Source organism: Aotus nancymaae, unplaced genomic scaffold (assembly GCF_030222135.1).
Source record: "Aotus nancymaae isolate 86718 unplaced genomic scaffold, 86718_ANA_hifiasm-v0.15.2.pri h1tg000077l, whole genome shotgun sequence".
Taxonomy (NCBI): domain Eukaryota; kingdom Metazoa; phylum Chordata; class Mammalia; order Primates; family Aotidae; genus Aotus; species Aotus nancymaae.
Window position 1 is genome coordinate 1,627,207 of NW_026988492.1, and position 25,739 is coordinate 1,652,945.

A 25,739-nucleotide genomic window follows, 5' to 3' on the forward strand; every position below is an offset into this window, starting at 1 on the left:
CTAATTTTTTGTATTATTTAGTAGAGACGGGGTTTCACCGTGTTAGCCAGGATGGTGTCAATCTCCTGATGTCGTGATCCACCTGCCTCAGCCTCCCAAAGTGCTGGGATTACAGGCATGAGCCACTGTGCTTGGCCTAAAGGCTGCCTTTTAAAACAAATTAGTTGGAACACTTGGGTTCATTTGAAAGAATTAAGCCTGTTACTTTCCACCTGGTAACTAAAAAGGTTTCTATGCACCAAGCATGGTGGCTCATTCCTGTAATCCCAGCACTTTGGGAGGCCAAAGTGGGAGGATATCTAGAAGACCACGCTGGGCAACATAGCAAGATCCTGTCTCTACAAAATAAACTCTAAGAATTTTTTTTTTTTTGAGACAGAGTCTCACTCTGTCGCCCAAGCTAGAGTGCAGTGGCATGATACTGGTTCACTGCAACCTTTGCTGTCTGGGTTCAAGCGATTCCCCTGCTTCAACTTCCTGAGTAGCTGGGATTACAGGTGCCTCTCAGTGTGCCCGGCTAATTTTTGTAGTTTTTAGTAGAGATGGGGTTTCACCATCTTGGCCAGGCTGGTCTTGAACTCCTGACCTCATGATCCACCTGCCTCGGCCTCCCAAAGTGCTGGGATTATAGACATGAGCCACCGCACCTGGCCAAAATCTAAGAATTAAAATAAATAAAAATAAATGAAAAGCCTTCTGCGGGGACATGGGAAGTTTCCATTCATTTGAGGTTGAATATCCCTTGGAGAAAAAAATCTGTGGGGTTCTGACAGTCTCGGTGGTTTCCTTGGGACTCACCTGTAGATAAAAAACCCTTAACCCAGAAAAGCAGCGGTTCCAATGTGTTCCCAGTGCACGGGTGGCCTGCTGAGGGCGCGTTCCCAGGATGCCTAGAGAAAGCATTCCTGTTCCAAGGTGGCTTCATCTTCCCGCCAACTGCACCCTGACCCCCAGGAGGAAGCCTGACAGCTCTTGGGCTGCAGCCAAGGACTGTTATTAGAACACCATGTTCTAAAATCCCCTGCGGAGACCGGACAGCTTTTGCTTGAGAATCCTCTCCTCCAGGAAAAGTCTTCTGCGGAACACATCTAAAATTATAGAAGATCACAAAAAACGCTCTTTCTGACAAAGAGGATGGAGGAGCCAGGGGGCTGCCTGATGTTTGGCGAGGGGTGTCCTCGACTGGTCCAGTCTGAGCCTGCCCTGCACCTACTTGCTCCAGCCCAGAAATTTACCTCGGCGGCTTCTTCCTCTTTTTTTTTTGAGACAGAGTCTTGTTCTGTCGCCCATGATGGAGTGCAGTGGCATGATCTTGGCTTACTGTAACCGCTGTCTCCAGGTTCAAGCAATTCTCGTGCCTCAGCCTCTGAGTAGCTGGGATTACAGGCACCGCCACCACGGCTGGAAAATTTTTGTTTTTAGTAAAGACGGGGTTTCATCATGTTGGCCAGGCTGGCCTTGAACTCCTGGCTTCAGGTGATCCGCCCTCCTCGGCCTCCCAAAGTGCTGGGATTACAGGCTTGAGCCACCAGGTCCAGCTGGCTTCTTCGTTTAAGGCCAGAAAATACAGTGCGCTTGTGTAACAAATCCACGCTGCTCCCCATGCTCCTACTTGGTGGAGAGCTGGTTCTGGAGAGGCCGGTCTCTGGGCTCAGGTCCTGTCAGCCCTCGGCTGTGAGGTCTGATGGACTCAGCCCGCTCTGTCAAATGTGCTTCTTTTGATGAATGTCTCTGCTCATTTCTGAACACGTTCTCAAACAGACTGCTAAGTAACTGGCAACTTCGACCTTCAATGGCAGCAAAGGAATAAGAGCAGAATATAATAGTTGTTTACAGAGCACCTTGAATACCATCCTCAGACTCCAAAGGTTGCTGTTTAATGCTGTGGGACTGTGTGTGGGTGTAAATGACTAGTTTAATATCTTTTAGTATATCACTTAATTTTGTCAAAATTGTGACAAAATTGGTACATGCACCTCGTTTTAAAAATCCAAACAGCAGGCCCGGTGTGGTGGCTCATGCTTGTAGTCCCTGCACTTTGAGAGGTTGAGGCGGGACAATTGCTTGAGGCCAGGAGTTCGAGACCCGGCTGGATAATATAGTAAGACTCCATCTCTGCCAAAAAAAAAAAAAAAAAAAATAGCTACATGTGATTGGCACGTGTCTGTAGTCCCAGCTACTCAGGAGCCTGAAGCAGGAGGATGGCTTGAACCCAGGAGTTCAACATAACAGTGAACTATGATCACGCCGCTGCACTCCAGCCTGGGGGATAGAGAAAGACCCTGTCTCTATCTTTTTTTTTTTTTGAGACAGAGTTTTGCTCTTGTTGCCCAGGCTGAAGTGCAATTGCACAATCTCGGCTCACTGCAACCTCTACCTCCCAGATTCAAGCAATTCTACCTCAGTCTCCCAAGTAGCTGGGATTACAGTCACACACCACCACGCCCAGCTATTTTTTTTTTTTTTTTTTTTTTTGTATTTTTAGTAGACATGAGGTTTCACCATTTTGCCCAGGCTGGTCTTGAACTCCTGACTCCAAATGATCCACCCACCTTGGCCTCCCAAAGTGCTGGGATTACAGGCATGAGCCACTGTGCCCAGCTCTCGATTTTTTTTTTTAAATCCAAATTGCACAGAAAGTCTTCATGAAAAGCAACAGCTCAGGGCTCCACCTCTGTCTATCCTCACCCTCCCTGTCACCTTTCAGCAGATACTTTTAATTTTATATAGTCATGATTAACTTCCATTGTGTTTCTTCCCCAGAAACACAATAAATTCGATGCATTCTATCTATAGACTTATTCCAAACATTTGAGACAAAGAAACAGTGTTTGTTATGCAAATTCAAGGCCTTTAAGATCTTTTGGTTCTAACTCTCTGAAGGCTGTGTCTTTGGGAGATCACAAAACAAAATTCTGGCACAGCCTGGCCAGTTATTTTCCAATCATGCCCTTTGGGGTGGCAGATCCCATCACGCAGACTCTCCATTCTGCACGTATGTAAGTGGCTGGGGGCCAGGCTTGCGAGGCACAACACCGAAGTTGTGCAATTACCTTGGAGGTAATTACTGTCTGTGTCTTGCAATAAAAATCAGGGAGAAGGACTCTTCTCAGCTCTACCAGTAGGAACGTTAGGCTTTAGGACAGGAGAGCCAGCAGACACAAGACGGGAATCCAGGCTCCAGTTCAGCTGTTCGTGCCTGACGTCATCCTGCACCAGCAGCGAGAAAACTGAAAACATAAGAAGGAGGCCGGATGTGGTGGCTCACGCCTGTAATCCCAGCACTTTGGGAGGCTGAGGCGGGTGGATCACCTGAGGTCGGGAGTTCAAGACCAGCCTGGCCAACATGGTGAAACAGTATCTCTACTAAAAATACAAAAAATTATGGACGTGGTGATTCATGTCTGTACTCTCAACTACTCCAGAGGCTGAGGCAGGAGAATCGCTTGAACCAGGGAGGCGGAGGTTGCAGTGAGCCAAGATCACGCACTACACTCCAGCCTGGGTGACAGACTGAGACTCTGTCTCTAAAGAAACAAACAAACATAATAACAATAGTACTTTTTGGTCTAAAAACATCAGATGTTGGTGTTAAAATGCACACTCTGAATGAATAGAGCCCTCAGACAGGCTTTGTGTGAGCAACATGGCTGTTTATTCACCCGGGCACGGGTGGGATGAGTCCAAAAAGAGAGTCAGTGGAGGGCGGTGGGGTAGGAGTTGGTTTTATAGGTTTGGGGTAGGCAGTGGAAAGTTACAGAAGTTACAGTTTAGGGCGTTTTTTTGCAAGCTGGGAGGGGGTCGTAGGGTCTGGAGTCACGAGGTTGACCAAGGTCGGTTACAAAGTCCAATTGCCTTATCAGTCGAGGTGTGAATAAGGAACAATGGAAGAATGTCTCAAGTTAATTAGGTGCTGCAGGGGTTGATCATTCTTCCCCTTTTCGTGGTCTTCTAGTTACTTCAGATTTTCTAGTTCCAGGAGGCCAGCCAGAGGTGTACATGCGCGTCACGGGGGCCACCATGGTGTCTATGGCGCCAACAGTCAGCCTAAAAGACCTTACAGTTGGTGGGGCTGTGGAGAAAAGGGACAGCTTACACACGGCTGGTGGGAATGTAAACGAGCACAACTTCTGTGGAAAACAGCATGGAGATGTCTCAAAGAGCTAAAGATAGATCTACCATTCGCTCCAGCAATCCCACTTCTGGGTATCTACGCAAAGGGAAAGAAACCGCTATGTCAAAAAGATACCTGAGCTGTTGTGTGTGTTGCAGAGCTATTCACAATGGTTAAGATAAAGAATCTGCCGAAGTGCCCATCAACGGATGATCGAATAAAGGAAATGTAGTATATGGCCGGGTGTGGTGGCCCACGCCTGTAATCCAAGCACTTTGGGAGGCTGAGGCAGGTGGATTGCTTTTGTTCAGGAGTTTGAGACCAGCCTGGCCAACACACTGAGACTTCATCTCTGGTTTTTAAAAAAAGAAAAACAAGGTAAAAAAAAATTTTTTTAAAGAAAGAAAATGTGGTATATATATCACAGACATAAAAAATGATGAGATAATGTCTTTTGTAGCAATATGGATGGAGCCAGAGGCTTCAGTGAAATGTTCCATAAAATGACCCAGAAACACAAAGTCAAATATGGCATGTTCTCATTGGCGGGAGCTGAACAAAGGGTACTCGTGGGTGGAAATAGAGACATTGGAGACTCCGAAAGGCAGGAAAGTGAGAAGAGCTGAGGGTTGAAATACTATGCATGGGTACAGCATACACTATTCAGGTGATGGGTTCACTAGAAGCCCAAACTTTACCATAGCACATTATACAAATGTAAGAAATCTGCACTCGTGCCCCCTAAATATCCAACAAAAAATTATTTTCAGAAATAGTACTTTTTGCTGGACATGGTGGCTCACACCTGTAGTCCCAGCACTTTGGGAGGCTGAGGTGGGTGAATCACCTAAAGCCAGGAGTTCAAGACCAGCCTGGCCAACATGGTGAAACCCACGTCTCTATTAAAAATACAAAAATTAGCTGGGTGTGGTGGCATGTGCCTGTAATCCCAGCTACTCAGGAGACTGAGGCAGGAGAATCACTTGAACCCGGGAGGTGGAGGCTGCAGTGAGCCGAGATTGTGCCACTGCACTCCAGCCTGGATGACAGAGTGAGACTCCGTCTCAAAAAAAAAATGCACTTTTTAAAAAGATGCAGAAATGATTTCTATCAAATAACAGTTATCAAGAAGACTCAGGGCACAGCACAGTAAACCGTTTCAGAGACTGTGTGTGACCTCAGATGGACTGAGGTTTCACCCTTGGCTTTACCCCTTGCGAACGACTGGCATTCTCTGACGTCTGTTTCCTATGGTGTAAAGGGTCCCTACTTTGTACATCTTGTGGGATGATGAATTTAGCACACCCAGCATGTTCTGTCACACAGGAGTAAATAAACAGCTGTTCCATCCTCTCATCCCTCTATTCTGCACCATTCCTAGTGAATTTCCCATTCTTTAGTTTATCTTACTTCTGGTAGGTTTAGGCCAAAAGCTTCACACTGACTTTGCCTGCAAATGCATTTTTCTTTCTTTCTTTTCCTTCCTTCCTTTCTTCTTTCTTCCTTTCTTTCTTTCGAGATGGAGTCTCACTCTGTTGCCATGCTGAAGTGCAATGGCGCAGTCTTGGCTCACTGCAACCTCTGCCTTCCAGAATCTCCTGCCTCAGCCTCCCGAGTAGCTGAGATTACAGGCATCCACTACCACACCCAGCTAATTTTTGTATTTTTAGTAGAGATGGGGTTTCACTACATTGGCCAGGCTGGTCTTGAACTCCTGACCTCGTGATCTGTCCACCTTGGTCTCCTAAAGTGTTGAAATTACAGGTATAAGCCACTGCACCCAACCTCAAATGCATTTCTTACCTAGAGTTTCTGGAAAGAATTCCAGTTGTTTTTCTATCCTGCTTTTTGACAATTGGAAATTTTGAATTTCTTTTTTTTTTTTTTTTTTTTGAAATGGAGTCTCGCTCTGTTGCCCAGGCTGGCGTGCAATGGTGTGATCTTGGTTCACTGCAGCCTCCACCTCCTGGGTTCAAGCAATTCTCTACCTTAGACCCCGAGTAGCTGGGATTATAGGCACCTGCCACCACGCCGGCCTAATTTTTTTGTATTTTTAGTAGAGATGGGGTTTCACTGTGTTAGGCAGGATGGTCTCAATCTCCTGATCTCATGATCTGCCTGCCTCAGCCTCCCAAAGTGCTGGGATTCCAGGTGTGAGCCATCGCCCCTGGCAGGAAATTTTGAGTTTGAAGATATTTTACCTTTCCAAGGGGAGCTAAAAATAATATTTTCCTTTTTAATTTCTTATTTTTGGAGACAGGGTCTCACTCTGTTACTCAGGTGGGAGTGTGGTGGCACAATCATGTCACGACTCACTGCAGCCTCAACCTACCAGGCTCAGGCAATCCTCCCACCTCAACCTCCTGAGCAGCTGGGACCCACAGGTGCACACCACCATGCTCGGCTAAACTTTAATTTTTGTGTAGACATGGGGTCTCACTATGTTGCCCAAGCTGGTCTCTCGCACTCCTGACCTCAAGCAATCCTCCCTCCTCAGCCTCTCAAAGTGCTGGGATTATAGATGTGAGCCAGTGCGCCCAACCTCTTTTTTATTTCCAGATGTGCAGGAATGCAAGCATTTCGTGACATGCATCTTTTTTTTTTTTTTGAGACAGAGTCTTGCTCTGTCGCCAGGCACCAGGCTGGAGTGCAGTGGCGCGATCTTGGCTCACTGCAACCTCTGCCTCCCGGGTTCAAGAGGTTCTCCTGCCTCAGACTCCCGAGTAGCTGGGATTACAGGTGCCCACCATGCTGAGCTAATTCTTGTAATTTTGGTAGAGATGGGGTTTCACCATGTTGACCAGGCTGGTCTTGAACTCCTGACCTCAGGTGATCCTCCCTTCTCGGCCTCACAGAGTGCTGGGATTACAGGCACGAGCCATCATGCCCTGACTGATGCATTTTAAAATGAGATGTTCCAGGGACTGAAACTGTGCAGGGAAAAAGAAAAAATGAGTTCAGAAAAAGAGTTGGCTGAGAACATTACTGAGAATAATTTACCCTGCTGCTGCAGGCTGCTAAGAACATAGACGAACACTGTACCGGCAGTGTCTGCATGGGCCAAAGCGGGAAATCGTCTGGCTTTGCTCTCTGCCGCCTTATCTATATGCAGCTGACAAAGGGCTGGGGTTAGTTGAGGCTGGAACCACTGGGTGCCATCCATATGCTAACACTCCACTCAGGCCAGCAGCAACTGCCCCGTCGTTCTGCCCATTGATCAAGAATACGACAGTCAGAGCCACCACCACTCTGTCCCTACAGTGTGGGAAACTACAGATCTATGAAACTTGGAAACTTTGCTCAGAGAATATGCTTTGGGAAACTGCATTCCTCCCAGACATCTCAGTCTCACTGTCTACGTCTCACACAGGAATGGCTGATCAAGTATTTAGAAGGGGCCGCTCTCTGTCTGGGATTCTCCAAGGAGCTACTGTAATAGTAAATGCCCTTTTGGCTGGCTGGAATGTTTCAACTGAATCCTAGCCAAAAATGGTAAAGCAGGTGCCCTCTCTCCCTTCTCCGGCTCTCTATGCCCTCAGTCGAGCCTTCCAGCCTTGGTCAGAGCAGAACTGCCCTGGGATTCGGCACTAGTGGTGGTGGGGGGGCAGCTGCTCAGTTTTGAGGAGCACCAAATCTCTCTGCCCCCAGTCCCTAACCCAATCTCCAGCAAATATTGAGAGTTTCACCGTTAAAGATACAGTTGGGGCCAGGTGCAGTGGCTCACGCCAGCATATAATCCCAGCACTTTGGGAGGCTGAAGCAGGCAGATCATCTGAGATCGGGAGTTTGAGACCAGCCTGGTCAACATGGTGAAACCCTGTTTCTACTAAAAATACAAAAATCAGTGGGTATGGTGGTGGGCACCTGTAATCCCAGCTACTTGAGAGGCTGAGGCAGGAGAATCATTTGAGCCCAGGAGGTGGAGGTTGCAGTGAGCTGAGATCATGCCATTACACTCAAGCCTGGGTGACAAGAGCGAGACTCCGTATCAAAAAATATAAAATAAAATAAATAAATAAATAAATAAGGACAGGCACAGTGGCTCACGTTTGTAATCCCAGCACTTTGAAAGCCCAAGGTGGGCAGATCACCTGAGGTCAAGAATTCAAGATCAGCCTGAACAACATGGAGAAAACTCGTCTCAAGTGAAAATGCAAAAATTAGCCGGGCGTGGTGACGCATGCCTGTAATCCCAGCTACTCAGGAGGTTGAGGCAGGAGAATCGCTTGAACCTGGGAGGTGGAGGTTTCAGTGAGCCAAGATCGTGCCATTCCACTCCAGTCTGGACAATAAAAGCAAAACTCCGTCTCAAAAAAAACAAAAATAATGATAATAATAATTTTAAAAATACAGATGCCAGTATGTGGCCAAAGGAAGACTATATTTTCACGCAATTTGTGTTAGTCTAGATTCAGGGACGGCATTCACTGGCTGTCCCCTTGAGAAGCAGGGAAGGCACCAGGACCACCTACTTCCTGATGGGGGATGGAGGGGGCTGAGGCGCATAGACTCCCATGTGAAGTGCTGAAACAGAGACACACACAGCTCATTTTGGGGGAGAAGAGCTTATGGTGGTGGGGGTGCTCTCTGAGGATAATTTTCTCACTATTTTACCTAGGGTCTCTAAAATCCAAAACACAGAACTGGGAAATTCCTAGAAAGGCCGCAGTTGCTGTGATGTCATTCACTGTTCGGAAGATTTTTTGGTTATAGTTCTGGGTGAGTAGGATCCACTGCTCATCTGTTTACTATCAAAAGTGTCATCTTGGCCAGGCATGCTGGCTCATGCCTGTAATCCCAGCACTTTGGGAGGCTGAGGAAGGTGGATCACCTGCCTCAGGAGTTTGAGACCAGTCTGGCCAAGATGGTGAAACCTCGTCTCTACTAAAAATACAAAAAAATAACCTGGTGTGGTGGTGGGCACCTGTTATTCCAGCTACTCGGGAGAGTGAAGCAGGAGAATCACTTGAACCTGGGAGGCGGATGTTGCAGTGAGCCAAGATCACGCCATTATACTCCAGTCTGGACAACAGAGTGAGACTCCATCTCAAAATGAATAAATAAATAAAAGAGTTATCGATAGTCTAACATTCTTCAGCTTGAGAGAAGTAAATTCTGAGTACTGAAGGCAGATTCACAGGGGCGGCTTATGTACAACTCCCTTGGTTCAAGTTCAAGAGTATTTTCTTCTAACAAAACCCATGGTCTGTTTTCCAGCAACTATAATAGGATGTTGTTTTTTTCATTTCATCTCCTATCAAGAAATTTGGAAATTCAGCATCTATATTTTCTTTAGAATTTTTCTGTAAAGTTTAGTTACAGAAATATGGTGTCCACTATATTTTAAAAAAATCTGGCCGGCACAGTGGCTCATACCTGTAATGCCAGCACTTTGGGAGGCCAAGGCAAGTGGATCACCTGAGCTCAGGAGTTCGAGACCAGCCTGGCCAACATGGTGAAACCCCGTCTCTGCTAAAAACGCCAAAATTAGCGGGTAATTTTGAAGAAAGAAAGAAAAGGAAAGAAAGAAAGAGGGCTGGGCACAGTGGCTCACGTCTGTAATCCCAGCACTTTGGGAGGCCGAGGCGGGTGGATCACGAGGTCAAGAGATCGAGACCATCCTGGTCAACATGGTGAAACCCCGTCTCTACTAAAAATACAAAAAATTAGCTGGGCATGGTGGCGCGTGCCTGTAATCCCAGCTACTCGGGAGGCTGAGGCAGGAGAATTGCCTGAACCCAGGAGGCGGAGGTTGCGGTGAGCTGAGATCGCACCATTGCACTCCAGCCTGGGTAACAAGAGTGAAACTCCGTCTCAAAAAAAAAAGAAAAAAAGAAAGAAAGAAGGAAAAAAAGAAAGGAAGACAGAAAGAAAGAGAGAGAAAAGAGGGAGGGAGAGAGGAAGGAAGAAAAGAAGAAGAGTTTTATTATTTTAGGTCTTACATTTGGGTCTTGGATCCATTTAGAGTTAGTTTTTGTATATAGCATAAGGTAAGGGCCCAGGTTCATTCATTTGCATGTAGATATCCGGTTTTCCCAAAACCATTTGTTGAAAATACTCCTTTCTCCACTGACTGATCTTGGGACCCTAATTTAAAAACTATTGGACTATATGTATGAGAGCTTATTTCTGGGCTCTGTAGTCTTTTAATTTTTTAAAATAATTTTTTATTTTTGCGTGTCATCCTTGTGCAGGGGCTATGCAACTCTTCTCTGTATCTTTCCAATTTTAGTGTGTGTGCTGCCAGAATGAGCAATTCTGGGCTCTCTATCGTGTTCTATTCGTCTATATGTCTGTCTGTATGCCAATACTACACAGTTTATTTTTATTTTTTTATTTATGTGCATGTTACTGAAAGTTTATTATATTTCAATAAAAAGCTAACAAAATGCCTTTACTTTTAAATTGTACTTTTAAATTTCAAGAGCTACAAACTTTTAAAAAATTGTTTTATACTTAAATAAAAATTCCTTTGTATTTCTATTTTCTTTCAGTTAGACTTCATTACAGGCTTGTTTTCAGAACTAAAAAGCAGAGGAGCTAAAAGAAAATTCCTTCCAACCCCCTGGCCTCTCCGCTATTCTTTTTTCTAGTGTTCACAATTTAATGTCTTCCTTTCACTCATTCTTGATACTCAAGAACGCTGGAACAAAAACGTTTCTGTCTCATTCAGCCTTCATGAGAAAAGCCCAAACCCAGCTCCTTCTCACCATCTCCGCTGGTAAGACCAGGGTCCGAACACGGTCCTCTCTCGTTGGGGTTAGTGTAAGGTTTGTTCTTGGGTTCTTGCCGAGTTTAAAAAGAAGAAACTGAGGCCAACACAAGAAGATCCAATGTGAAGGGTTTATTCAGGCTCCCGGGCGAGGTTCTGTGGTCCGACAGGAAGGGCTGGAGAAGTCCCATGGACTCCTCTCAGACGTGGGGTTTTATAGGGAGTGAAGGAGCTCGATTGGTTGTGGGAGAGCAGAACTACTATTGGGTAAGGTCACAAGCCTTTGTTTGCATACAGGACTTGGCTGCTATTGGCTAGAAAGACTTGGCTGCTATTGGCTAGAATCACAAGACCCCACTTGCATACTGGGTTCTTTTTTTTTTTGAGACAGAGTTTCGCTCTTGTTACCCAGGCTGGAGTGCAATGGCACGATCTCGGCTCACCGCAACCTCTGCCTCCTGGGTTCAGGCAACTCTTCTGCCTCAGCCTCCCGAGTAGCTGGGATTACAGGCATGCGCCACCATGCCCAGCTAATTTTTTGTATTTTTAGTAGACATGGGGTTTCACCATGTTGACCAGGATGGTCTCGATCTCTTGACCTCGTGATCCGCCCGCCTCGGCCTCCCAAAGTACTGGGATTACAGACTTGAGCCACCACACCCAGCCAGCATACTGGGTTCTTTAAGGGAAGGCCAGGCTGTGCGAGAAAGGGAGAAGGGAACATGCCCGAGCATGTCCTAGCTTTCGGAAAAAAGGTAGGGGAGGGGATGTGCATCCGAGCTCCCGGCGAGGTAACTGGCCTTACGGTTAGCGCAGTCACTTCCTGTTATGAACTGAATTACGGACAAAATTCATATGCAGAAGCCCTAACTCCCGGTATGACTGTATTTGCAGATGGTGCCTTTTAAGACGTGAAAGGAGATGATAATGGTGGAGCCCTGATCCAATCCGGCTGCTGTTCTTGGAGGAGGAGGAGACACGGTGCCCACGCAGGGGACAGGCCATGTAAGGACGCAGCACAAAGGTGGTCGTGCACAAGCCAAGGAGAGAGGCCCCCGGAGAAACCGAACCAGCCGACACCTTGATCTGGGACTTCTAGTCTCAAGAACTGTAAGAACACAGATGTCTGTGGCTGAAGCTGCCCAGGCTGCCGTATCTGGTTATGGCAGCCCTTGCGTAGTACAGCTCCCGACGGGTCTCTCTGTCCTGCCCTTGCCCACGGTAGTCTATTGCGACATAGAAGCTGGTGAGCCCGTTGAGATGTGCTCAGGGCGTGCCTCTCTTCTGTGTAAAACTGCTGGCTTCCCCTTTACCCAGCAGCAGCCCACACCCTGACACCGGCCACGAGTGTCATTCAGCCTCTGCTCCCTCTCTGACCTTGTCCCCTACAGTCTCGCCTCCTCGCCTGTGGACTTTTTTGCTCTTTCTCAAACATTCCAAGCACAGTCCTGTCTCAGGGCCCTTGGCATTGTCCTCCCGTCCCAAACAGGCTCCCTCCAGAGAACCCACTCCTTCTCCTCCTTCTGGGTGATCCTCAGTGTCCTGTTGTCAGTCAGGCAAGAGTTTCGCTCTTGTCGCCCAGGCTGGAGCGCAATGGCGCAATCTCAGCTCACTGCAACTCCGCCTCCAGGGTTCAAGCTATTCTCCTGCCTCAGTCTCCTGAGTAGCTGGGATTACAGGCATGCACCACCATTCCTGGCTAATTTTATATTTTTAATAGAGACGGGGTTTCTCCATGTTGGCCAGGCTGGTCTCAAACTCCTGACCTCAGGTTATCTGCCTGTCTCTGCCTCCCAAAGTGCTGGGATTATAGGTGTGAGCCACCGTGCCCGGCCTCTTTTTTGTTGTTGTTGTTGTTTGTATTTTTGGAGATGGAGTCTCGCTCTGTCACTCAGGCTGGAGTACAATGGCACAGTCTTGGCTCACTGCAACCTCCGCGTCCCAGGTTCAAGCAATTCTCATACCTCAGCCCCTCGAGTAGCTGGGATTATAGGCGCCTGCCACCACACCCATCTAATTTTTGTATTTTTGGTAGAGACGGGGTTTCACCATCTTGGCCAGGCTGGACTTGAACTCCAGGCCTCAAATGATCGGCCTCAAATTCCTGACCTCAGGTGATCTGCTAGCCTCAGCTTCCCAAAGTGCTGGGATTACAGGCGTGAGCCACCACACCTGGCCAGAATTTGTATACAATTTTTTTTTTTTAGATAGTCTTGCTCTCAGGCTGGAGTGCAGTGCCGTGATCTTGGCTCACTGCAACCACCGCCTCCTGGGTTCAAGCAATTCTCCTGCCTCAGCCTCCTGAGTAGCTGGGATTACAGGCATGTGCCACCATGCCTGGCTAATTTTTGTATTTTTAATGGAGACAGGGTTTCACCATGTTGGTCAGGCTGGTATCGAACTCCTAACCTTGCGATCTGCCCACGTTGGCCTCCCAAAGTGCTGGGATTACAGGCATGAGCCACCGTGCCCGACTGAGAATTTGTATAATTTTTATAAGAAGAAAAAAAAAATTCTTCAAATGAGGGTGACCATTTTGTTGTCCTTAGGACTGGATGCTATGTCAGAACAGGCAGATTCTGATCTTTTGTGCCTCTAAATCTTAGACAAGAAATGGGTCTAAAAATGAGCTGAAATCACTGTGGGAAGCTCAGGACTTCTTTGCCTGGGAGATCTTTGAGAGTTGCCTTGCTGATTTTAAAACGTTTTCGGGCCGAGCGCGGTGGCTCACACCTGTAATTCTAGCACTATGAGAGGCCAAGGCTGGTGGATCACCTGAGGTTGGGAGTTCGAGACCAGCCTGACCAACATGGAGAAACCCCATCTCTACTACAAATACAAAATTAGCCAGGCCTGGTGGCGCTCCCTGTAATCCCAGCTACCTGGGAGGCTGAGGCAGGAGAATTGCTTGAATATGGGAGGTGGAGGTTGCAGTGAGCCCAGATCACACCATTGCACTCCAACCTGGGCAACAAGAGTGAAACTCTGTCTCAAAAATATTAAAATGAATAAATAAAAATAAAATGTTTTCAATTCCAGCTCTCTCGTCATTACAATCCACTTGAATCCTCCTAAGGTAACGAAAACATCCTCTCGATCCGTTTGAGGCTCCAACATTATTTATTTAACCAAAATTTACTTATTTTCATGATTCTGTTCTTCTTCTGATCTACGTATTTTCTTCTTTGTTTTATTTATTTATTTGTTTATGTATTTATTTGAGACAGAATCTTGCTCTGTCACCCAAGCTGGAGTGCAGTGGCGTGATCTCGGCTCACTGCAACCTCTATCTCCCGAGTTCCAGCGAGTCTTCGGCCTCAGCCTCCTGAGTAACTGAGATTACAGTCGTGTGCTACCATGTCTGGCTAAATTTTTTGTACTTTTCGTAGGGATGGGGTTTCACCTTGTTGACCAGATTGGTCTTGAACTCCTGACCTGAGGTGATCCACCCATCTCAGCCTCCCAAAGTGCTGGGATTACAGGCATGAGCCACCGCACCTGGCCTTATTTATTTATTTTTGAGACAGGGTCTCACTCTGTTGCCCAGGCTGGAGTGCAGTGGTAGTGCAATCAAAGCTCACTGCAGCCTCTACCTCCCTGGGTTCAGGTGATCCTCCTACCTCAGCCTCCTGCATAGCTGGAACTAGAGGCACATGCCACCACTCTTGGCTAATTTTTCTACTTTCTGTAGAAAGGTGTCTTGCTGTGTTGCCCAAGCTGGTTTTGAACTCCTGGGCTCAAGTCTTCCTCCTGACTCAGCCTCCCAATGTGCTGGGATTACAGGTGTGAATACAGGTGTGAACCACCACGTCTGGCCTCAGCCTGCTTCTTTATTGTTTATTGTCTGAATTTGTCTGTTGAGTGAATGAATGAATGAATGAAATTTCTTCATGTTCTTCCTACCTGTAGGCATCCTCCTGCTATCTGATTTTATTCCAAAAGACCTCAGATGCGAAGCCTAAGGAGCCTGTTTGTGCAAACAGTTAGAGACAAAGTCCTGGCTGCTTCTCAGACGCTCAGGCTCATGAGCTTCAGTGGGGATTTAAGAGTCCGCGAGACTCTCGGGACCTGGGACGTAGCAAAAGATAACAGGCCATGAAAACTGGGTCCCTGTTACTCTGATCCTTATGCTCAAGTCAGACAAGCACAAGCCGATTGGCTGCTGTGCTCTCATCTCTCAGTAGGGGATAACTATATGCGAATTGCATATCATTAACAAAAGTTGGTGCTGTGAATTGGGGTGCCAGCTGCCACTGGCCGTCATTAAAATGGAGTGTTATGGTGTTACAGTTCCGGTAAATGTAAAACCGTCTTGCATCGAGTGGGAATCCATGAAGAATGAATCTCATTAAACACAAGTACTTACTCAGATGGTTCCATCAAACTCCCTCAAATGCCACTCACTGTGCGCCTGGGAGATGCGGGTGGAAGCACACGCCCTTTGATGTGTGTCACAGAGCGGCAGCTGCCCTGAGCAGAACAAAGCTCCTGCTCTGTCATAGCTTCAGTGCGGATGGAAATTGAGGGAGGATGACACAGCTGTATTTCGGAGCAGTGGGCATTTAGCAACATCCAAGGAGACAAATAAGCCTCTTAAATTCATTAGTATCTTGATAAGACTGATTATGCAGCAGTGAGCGGTGAATGACTCTGACTTCGCAGGAAAATGAAATGAGAAGAAACAGCAAAGGGGGGTGGCTCTTTCCTGGAGCAGCTGTAAAGTCCCCTTAGGAGGTGGTGAACCCCGGAGAGCAACTGATGGTACACAAAGGACAGCAGCTGAAAACGAGCCTCTGGGGGTCACCATCCCGAAGAGCCTCCAACCTGCCCAGCCCAGAAGGGCAGAGGAGAGGGCGCCCTGAGCCGAGCTGCCAGGTGACAGCTGCAGCCGCAGCCCCAGCAGCCTCCACAGGGTCGTTTTTCAGGGCTGAAGCTGGAAGTGTGGACGGCGGCCCCATTGCAGCTGTTTGGGTAATGCAGACCATTTGTTAGCACATCTGGTGTCGGTGATTCGGTTGCTATTGTACATATTTCATGTCACGTTGAGTATTAAGGATGAAAACGGTCACCCACGGAGGCAGGGAGTGTGGAGAAAGAACCCACTTCTGTGCCAGTCATGGGGTCACGAGGTTAATATGCTTCTGCGGCGCCACTAAAAACTCTGCTAATTGAGGCACGGCTCCGGTCCGGGAATGTAGGAAGCTCTCCTCCTCTGGGCGTCACTGTATGATGTGGATACTTCATTTCACCACCTCCTTCTGGGGGTGACCCCCTCACCTCAACTGCCTTTCCCAGGAGGCTGCCAAGTGCCAGGGCAGCTCTTCCTCAGAAGTCAGTGTGGGTCATGTTTTTAATGTTGGTTGCCAGTAATTTACTATTAACTCTGTGAAAAGAGCTTAAGTCATAGACATGAGATAATTTCATAAGAAGATGCAATTCCATGAGAGTCAATAAACTCGAGATACGGTGGTCAGACGAGGTTACTGGACTACACATGGGCAAGGAGGGCTGTTTGAGGCCGAGTTTGGTAATCTCAGCACTTTGGGAGGCTGAGGCGGGAGGATCACTTGAGGCCAGGAGTTCAAGACCAGCTTGGGCAACACAGCAAGATCCCATCTCTACAAAAAAAATTTTTTGTAATGAGCTTGGTTTGGTGGTGTGCACCCATAGTCTCTTCCAGCTACTTGGGAGGCTGAGAAGGAAGGATCTTTTGAGTCCAGTTCAAGGCTGCAGTGAGCTATGGTGGTGCCACTGCACTCCAGCCTGGACAACAGAGTGAGACCCTTGTCTCTAAAAGCAAAAAACAACAAAAAACAAAATACTAACTAATACAATATAAATGCTGTGTGAATATTGTTTGTCAGGGAATAATGAGCGCAACAGATGCTCCTGCCTCAGCAGTGGTACAGTCTCGGCTCACTGCAACCTCCTCCTCCCAGGTTCAAATGATTCTCCTGCCTCAGCCTCTCAAGTAGATGGGACTACAGGCATGTGCCACCAGGCCCGGCTAATTTATGTATTTTTAGGAGAAATCGGGTTTCACCATGTTGACCAGGCTGCTCTCAAACTCCTGACCTCAGGTGATCCACCTGCCTTGGCCTCCCAAAGTTCCGCGATTACAGGAGTGAGCCACTGCACCCAGCCCTTTCATATATATATATATATATATATATATATTTTTTTTTTTTTTTTTTTTTGAGATGGAGTCTTGATCTGATGCCCAGGCTGGAGTGCAGTGGTGCGATCTCGGCTCACTGCAACCTCCGCCTCCCAGTTCAAGCGATTGTCCTGTCTCAGCCTCCCAAGTAGCTCAGATTACAGGTGGGTGCCACCATGCCCAGCTAACTTTTGTATTTTTAGTAGAGATGGGGTTTCACCATGTTGGTCAGGCTAGTATCAAACTCCTGACCTCGTGATCTGCCCACCTCGGCCTCCCAAAGTGCTGTGATTACAGGTGTTAGCCACCATGCCTGGCTCCTAATATTTTTGATTGGTGGTTGATTGAATCCAGGGATATGAATCCACCAATGTAGAGGGCATAACTTCCTGCGCCTTGCTTCTGTCTGGTATTTATGAGTTACGAGGATAAGAACTGGATTTTTAAAGAGTATCTTTGAGGGGCAAAGAAGACTTTGGACTAACAGTCCCTTTAGATCCCTGTAGAATCTAACTTCAGCTTTTAGAAGGAAAAGAAGGCTGGGTGTGGTGGCTCACACCTGTCATCTCAGCACTTTGGGAGGCCGACATAGGAGGATTGCTTGAGGCCCAAAGTTCAAGACCAGCCTAGCCAATATAATGAGACCCCCATCTCTATAAAACAACAACAACAACTAATTTTTAAAAAAGGAAATGAAATTCTTGATGTTAACTCCAAGCTCTCCATACAAACATAACACTTTGCTAAAGCGATTTGCATGTTAACAAGGGAGAATTCCATATTAATATATGATATTGACTCACGGGGCTGATGAGGAGAAAGACTGTATAGGAGAAGCCACAGAGCCTCCCGGTCATCTGGGTCCAGGTTTCTCAGCTCCAGGCTCTTGGTGGATTCAGTCATTGACATATTTGTGAGCAAATGGTGTGTGGGCTTATGTCAGGCAAACATATGTGAATGAGTCAGAAACACTTCTTCAAAAATCCAAGCTGTTCGTAAAATCAAGAAATTAAACACGGGCAGAAATATCAACACTGTGCCACTCAGAGGCAATCTTCAGACGGCTCTAATGTGGAATGAGTAAACTCAGATGCTGAGTCCTGAAATCCTCAGTCTGTCCTTGTTTTCTTTCTTACGTTGCAGTATTGAAATTCAGAACATGTCACTCTGCTCAACAAGTTGATTTTGACTAACAGTTTCAGGGCTTCAACAGAACTGGGCCAAGCTGAAAAGAATCAGGTTTCAGTCCGGGTGCAGTGGCTCATGCCTGTAATCCCAGCACTTTGGGAGGCTGAGGTGGGCGGATCACAAGGTCAGGAGATGGAGACCGTCCTGGATAACACAGTGAAACCCCGTCTCTACTAAAAATATAAAAAATTAACTGGGTGTGGTGGCACGCGCCTATAGTCCCAGCTACTCAGGAGGCTGGGGCAGAATTGCTTGAACTTGGGAGGCAGAAGTTGCAGTGAACTGAGATTGCACCACTGCACTCCAGCCTGGACAATAGAGTGAGACTCCATCTGAAAACAAAAGAAAAGAAAAAGAAAGAAAGAAATCAGATTTAAATTTAAAGTAAAGATGCTACTTGTTATGTGGACATGATGATTTCCAGTTAGTATCTCTCTCTACCATCAAATGCAACTTCTGGCCAGGTACAGTGACTCACACCTGTAATCCCAACACTTTGGGAGGCCAAGGTATGAGAATTGCTTGAGGCCAGGAGTTCAAGACCAGCTTGGGTAACATGGTGAGACCCTGTCTCTACAAAAAATTAAAAACTAGCCAGGCATGGTGACTAGTGCCTATAGGCCCAGCTATGTAGGAGGCTGAGGTGGGAGGCTCACTTGAGCCCAGGAGGTCGAGGGTGCAGCCAGGATCATACCACTGTGCTCCAGCCTGGGCGACAAACTGAGATCCTGTCTCTAAAAAAAAAAGCTATTTCTGACCTACCTGGACTGTCCAAAGGAAAAACTGTCTACAGGTTTATAGGCTGCAGTTATTAAATTCTGCCTTTAAGAATCTGAACGCATATTACATAATAAGCCTGCTGAGTGAAAGTGTGTGTAGGAATCCTGGCATTCAGCTGGAGTAGGAAATAACTCACTCCATATCTTCTGAATTTCTGTTTTCTTTAAAAGGTACTTCTTCCACATCTTCTCTCCTTGTGAGGTGATCAAGTGTTGATACAGACATTAATTCGCCATCTAAGACCGATCTTTGCTTTTTGTGTGGAGCACTCCCAGAATTCTGAGGGCTCCCTTTCTCGACTTACAGTCGCTTCAGGTGGAAGTTACTTGAGCTTCGGATTTTGCTTCCATCATTACCCACATCTTACTAGACCGTTTTCTGTGCTGACGTAATTCGTGTTCCTAAGAATCAGTTTATCTCGTTTTCATGAATAACTAGCTTTTAGAATGGAAAAGAATGCATAGAAATGACTCATAAGCTTTTGTGTTTTTCAAACAGCACTGATTAGTATGGTTAATGACAATGTATTATATATTTGAAATTGCTAAGGGAGTAGATTTTAAATGTTCTCACCACAAAAAAAAGATGCGTATGTAAGGAAATTGGTATGTTAATTTGCTTTAGTCATTCCATCAGTGTTCATATATGCAAACATCATCTTGTACACCGTAAGTACATACAATTGTTTGTCAATTAGAAAAAAAAATGTAGGCTGGGTGCGATGGCTCATTCCTGTAATTCCAGCACTTTGGGAGGCCGAGGTGGGTGGATCACCTGAAGTCAGGAGTTCGAGACCAGCCTGGCCAACATGGTGAAACCCTGTCTCTACTAAAAATACAAAACATTAGCGGGATGTGGTGGTGCATGCCTGTAATCCCACCTACTCTGAAGGCTGAGGGAGGAGAATCACTTGAACCCGGGACGCAGAGGTTGCAGTGAGCCAAGATCACACCATTATACTCCAGCCTGGGAGACAGAGCGAGACTCTGTCTCAAAAAAAAAAAAAAAAAAAAGAGAATGTGATCGGCCAAGGGAGCACTAATCGTGAGATTTGCTTCTTCTGGGTTCAGAGTCGTTTGCATCTCAGAGTGTTCGTGGCGGACTGGGTGAGAAGATCCTTAGGAAATGAAGGTTTTTCCTGCGTATTATCAGGAAAAGTAAAACAAGTTTTCAGCCCAGCATGGGAGGCAAGTAGATATCATTAGATCATTAGTAGGTGACTTTCCTGAAAATGTTAGTACTATATCTGTAGATAGTATATTGCTTTTTGGTTCAACTTACGAGATGCTTGTGGAAATAGTCACCATTTGAACTACATGATCACCTACTCAAAAGGATCAACAAAATCGGTTTAGGTGGCCAGGAACATCTCCCGTGTGCATTTCTCTCTTCTTCTTTTTCTTTTTTTTTCTGAGACAGAGTCTTGCTCTGTTGCCTGGGCTGGAGTGCAGTGGTGCAATCTCGACTCACTGCCACCTCCACCTCCCAGGTTCAAGTGATTCTTCTGCCTCAGCCTCCTGAGTAGCTGGGACCACAGGCACATGCCACCACGCCCGGCTAATTTTTTTCTATTTTTAGTAGAGACGGGGTTTCACCGTGTTGGCCAGGATGGTCTCGATCTCTTGACCTCCTGATCCACCCTCCTCGGCCTCCCAAAGTGCTGGGATTACAGGCGTGAGCCACCGCGCCCGGCTTCTTTGCTTTTCTTTCTTTCTTTTTGCTCCCTTCCTTCCCTCCCTTTTTTCCTCCCTCTTCTTTCTTTCCCTTCCTTCCTCCCTCCTTCTCTTCCCTCCCTCCCTCCCTCTCTTCCTTCCTTCTTTCCTTCCTACCTCTCTCTTTCCTTCTCCCTTCTCTTTCTTCTCTTTCCTTCTCCCTTCTCTCTCTCTCTCTTTCTCTCTCTTTCTTTCTTCTCTTTCTTCTTCCTCTCTCTCTCTCTCTCATTCCTTCCTTCCTTCCTTCCTTCCGACAGGGCCTCACTCTGTCACCCAGGCTGGAGTGTGCTGGTGCAATCATAGCTCACCACAGCCTAGAGCTTCTGGGCTCACATGAAGCTCCTGCCTTAGCCTCCATGTCTGTCTAATTTTAAATTTGTAGAGATCTGATCTCACCATGTGGCACAGGCTGGTTTCAAACTCCTAGGCTCAGCAGTCCTCTGTCCTCAGCCTCGCAAAGCACTGGGATTACAGGCATCAGCCATCATGCTCGGCCAACCATGTGAGTTTCTTTATCAAGCTAGAGTAATTTGGCTCATTTGAAAATACATCAAGTTTAAGCTATGAGATGATAATTTTTAATTAACAAGAGAAATGAGTTGTTCTTTCTCTTTTCCAAATTATTCCACAAGCCAATCCCTCACATGAGGCCATGTGGTCGGCTGTCAGGGACGAAGGTGCACTAATGAGAAGCTCATGTTCTAGACTCCCAGGCTATGGCTGGCGACGACAATGTCTAACACTGCCCTAAGATTCCATCTACAGAGTTAATTAAATGTCAGCCAAACAGCCTCACTTGGGAAATAACAGCTCACACTCACAACCCGCAGAATCAGAAAATGTATACAAATCACACATCCAATATAGGGCTTGTATCCTGAATATATAAAGAACCTTGCAACTCAACAATAAAAGAGGGCTGCGTGTTATTTCAAAGAGCTGGAAAGAAACTTTTTTTTTTTTTTTTGAGATGGAGTTTCACTCTTGTCACCCAGGCAGGAGTGCAATGGCGTGATCTTGGCTCACTGCAACCTCTGCCTCCTGGGTTCAAGCAATTCTCCTGCCTCAGCCTCCCAAGTAGCTCAGAATACAGGCGTCTGCCACCATGCCCAGCTAAATTTTTGTATTTTTAGTAGAGACAGGGTTTCACCATGTTGGCCAGGCTGATCTCGAACTCCTGAGCTCAGGTGATCCACCCGCCTCAGCCTCCCAGAGTGCTGGGATTACAGGCGTGAGCCATCTTGCCCGGCCGGACAGAAACTTTCGAAGCGGAAGCATCAAGTTAGTCTTCTCGACCATCCCCTTTTCTAGGAGCTTGTATTTGTCATGCCTCTTTGCTGTAGTTCACATCCAGACATTATATGGATCCTGCCACTTTGTGGCATAGGGCAGAGCTCACCAAGTCCCTTCTGGCTGGGGTAGGCCTGGAGTGGGGGATTTGGGATGCTGGGGGTGACGGGAGAGCTGGGGAGGCCAGGACAGGCACATTCCGGCAGCTCTTTCTGCAGAGGGGGAGCTCCCACAGCTGGCGCTGGATGCCTCGATGCAGGATTCCAGGATGGGGCTGCGCAGAACACCACCCACTCACATTTCATTTAAAAGGTAAGGTAACATCTTACCTTCCCAGAATATCCTCCTCACATTGCACTACCTTTTCATTTGTTGGCTGAGACACGGTCTTGCTCTGTCACTCAGGCTGGAGTGCAAGTGACACGGTCTCGGCTCACTGCCGCCTCAACCTCCCTGATCAAGTGATCCTCCCACCCCGGCCTCCTGAGCAGCTAGGAATGCAAACATGCACCACCACGCCTGGCTAATTTTGAAATTTCTTGAAGAAAGGGGGGTCTCACCATGTTGCCCAGGCTTGTCAAACTCCTGGGCTCAAGCAATCCTCCTGCCTCGGGTCCCAAAGTGCTGGGATTACAGGTGTGAGCCACTGTGCCCGGCCTCGTGCTATTTTTGAGTTAGGCTGTTGATGCAAAGTCAGCTGATAATTGTTTTCTGTTTCCCGGTGATGCTGTGGATGCTCCATTCTGCCCATTTTCTATCTCCAGAGATGATGTTTACAGAGCAAGTGCTGGTCACTTGGCAGACGCTCAGTAAACACAGATTGATTGATTGACTGACTGGTTGGTTGACTGATTATAGGCTCCCTGCTCTCTGCTTAAGGTTAGGGCGGCAGAGCTAACAGTAAATGCAACCATCTGAGGCGGAGGGGCGGAGGGGCAATGGGGAGACAGTGTGGAGTGTGCTTTGTAAATTTGGGGAGTGGGCTCTGCTGCAACTGGCTTAAAGGTCTAGAAAACCAGCCAGGCGCAGTGGCCCATGCCTGTAATCCCAGCACCTTGGGAGGCTGAGGTGGGCGGATCACCTAAGGTCAGGAGTTCAAGACCAGCCTGGCCAATATGGTGAATACGAAAAAAATTAGCCAGGCCTGGTGGCATGCACCTGTAATCTCAGCTACTTGGGAGGCTGAGGAAGGAGAATTGCTTGAACCGGGGAGACAAATGTTGCAGTGAGCCAACATCACGCCATTGCACTCCAGCCTGGGTGACAGAGTGAAACTCAGTCTCAAAAAAAAAAAACAAAAAAAAATGCCGGGCATGGTGGCACGTGCCTGTAGTGAAGTATTGTGTATGCAGAGGGCCGTTCTGTATTTCTAAGCTTTAGATAGCTAGTGATAAAGGATGTGTAAGGAGATCTATTCTATCACGCTGACATTGCATGGTGATTCGGCCCAATGTTCTCCACCTCCTGGCCCCTGGGGACACAAGAGTGCCCAAAGGACAGCGTGGCAAGCCCTCTAGGACTCCCTGTAGCCTCCAGGACTCCCAGCTACTCAGGAGGCTGAGGTGGGAGGATCACTTGAGCCCAGGAGTTCTGGACTGTAATGCGCTATGCCGATCGGGTGTCTGCACTAAGTTCGGCGTCAATATGGTGACCTCCCGGGAGCGGGGGACCACCAGGCTGCCTAAGGAGGGGTGAACCAGCCCAGGTCGGAAACGGAGCAGGTCAAAACTCCTGTGCTGATCAGTAGTGGGATCACGGCTGTGAATAGCCACTGTGCTCCAGCCTGGGCAACACAGCGAGACTTGGTCTCCTAAAGAAAAAAAAAGGGCCAGAAAATCACTTCATCGGCTGGGCGTGGTGGCTCACGCCTATAATCCCAGCACTTTGGGAGGCTGAGGCAGGCGGATCACTTGAGGTCAGGAGTTCAAGACCAGCCTGACCAACACGGTTGGCGACAAATGCAACATGCCATTATTCTGACGTGATACAGAAAGTTTCCAAACTGATAAAGTTGGAAATCGTACATGCATATGCACACAAGTGCACACTCACACATACACACTGCGACATGGTGAAACTCTGTCTCTACTAAAAATACAAAAATTAGCTGGGGGTGGTGACAGGCACCTGTAATCCCAGCTATTCAGGAGGCTGAGGCAGGAGAATCACTTGAACCCAGGAGGCAGAGGTTGCAGGGAGCCGAGATCATGCCACTGCAGTCCAGCCTAGGCGACAAGTGAAACTCTGTCTCAAAATAAACAAACAAACAAAAACAAAAACCACTTCATCTAAGAGATTCAGCTCTGAGTGACGAAGGGCTGTATGATTAAGACCAGAGGGGCTTCAAAACACTTACAACTTAGGGATTAAAAAGTCATGGGGTTGGCGGGGGCGGGGCAAGAGCGTTCATCTGTAGCAGTTCCCAGGCTGCTCTGCAATTTTCTGTGGCTCATGGCCATGTGCCGACAAACAAAAACAAATGTTATGAGGGCTGCTGGTTTCTGGCTGAATTCACTAGTCAGAAATATGGCCAATATTTTCCCCTATGAGCTTCATAGTCTCCTACTACAAAGAGGCTAGCAGATTCATGCATTTGAACTGCACTGAGAAAATATAACTCCACTGGTGTTCTTAAACTTGCAGTGTTTATCTTCAGGTTTAATGTTAAACACGGAGGATACGAACTGCATTGTAAGTCAGAGACATTTTTAGCTGCCGTCCCTGCAGTTGGAGCTGACTCAGCAGATGTATGGTTTTTGAATTACCGTGCCTGGCAAAAGTTATTATACCGAGGCATGTTCTTTATTATAAACTTTTCTTATATAATAACAGACAATTTGGCCAGGCTAATTGCTAAATTAAGCTCACCCCTAGTCAAACTCAGCTGTTTGATTTAAAAGGTTATTGACCATTAACATTTTTACAAGTGTTTAACCAGACTAGTAAGTACTCTTAAAATGGAAATTTTGTGACAACCACACTCTTTGCCTGATAAGTAAAAATATGTGCTGTAAAGCCCCACCCACTACCCACAAAAAGAAAAATTATAGCATATACATATACACACACACACATCTCCTTTCAGCTGAAATCTTATAATTTGTTACATATGATTATAGAACAAGAACAAATAAGAAAATGGTCCAGGCTCTGATGAAATTTTAGCAATAATGTATGTTAGAGTGGCTTGTAGTATGTTTAAAAGAAAATCACTCTGCCCTAATAGGTAATAAATGTAGAAACACACACCCTTGGTCTGGTGTGGTGGCTCTCCTCCGCAATCCCAGCACTTTGAGAGGCTGCGGGGTGGGGCAGGTCACCTGAGGTTGGGAATTTGAGATCAACCTGGCCAACACGGTGAAACCCTGTCTCTACTAAACATAAAAAAATTAGCCGGGCATGGTGGCGGGTGCCTGTAATCCCAGCTATTCTCAGGAGGCTGAGGCAAGAGAATCGCTTGAACTCGGGAGGTGGAGGTTGCAGTGAGCAGCGATTGAGCCACTGCACTCCAGCCTGGGGGACAGAGTGAGACTCTGACTCAAAAAAAAAAAAAAGAAACAAAGAAACATACACACCCTATTTTGTATTTTCAAATGAATAAAATTTGGATGCGAAGGACTTCACCTTGAAGAGACAAGGCCTTTTTTAGTTATCAAAGATATGATCCTTTGCCAGGAGATTTCAAAATCCATGCCACATATAACTGAAAAACATGAAGGCTTAATTGGCCAGCTTTCCTTATGTGATAATAAAATGATCTGTTTCTCTTAACCTCTCATTTTTATG

General features: G+C 46.8%; 1 non-coding gene across 1 annotated transcript; it reads right to left on the bottom strand.

Annotated features, from left to right (window-relative positions):
• Positions 1-10,262: 10,262 nt before the first annotated feature.
• On the bottom strand, positions 10,263-10,370 carry LOC135271418 (U6 spliceosomal RNA). The gene has a single exon (XR_010339563.1). It is a non-coding gene; the product is annotated as a U6 spliceosomal RNA (small nuclear RNA).
• Between the last annotated feature and the right edge of the window lie 15,369 nt (positions 10,371-25,739).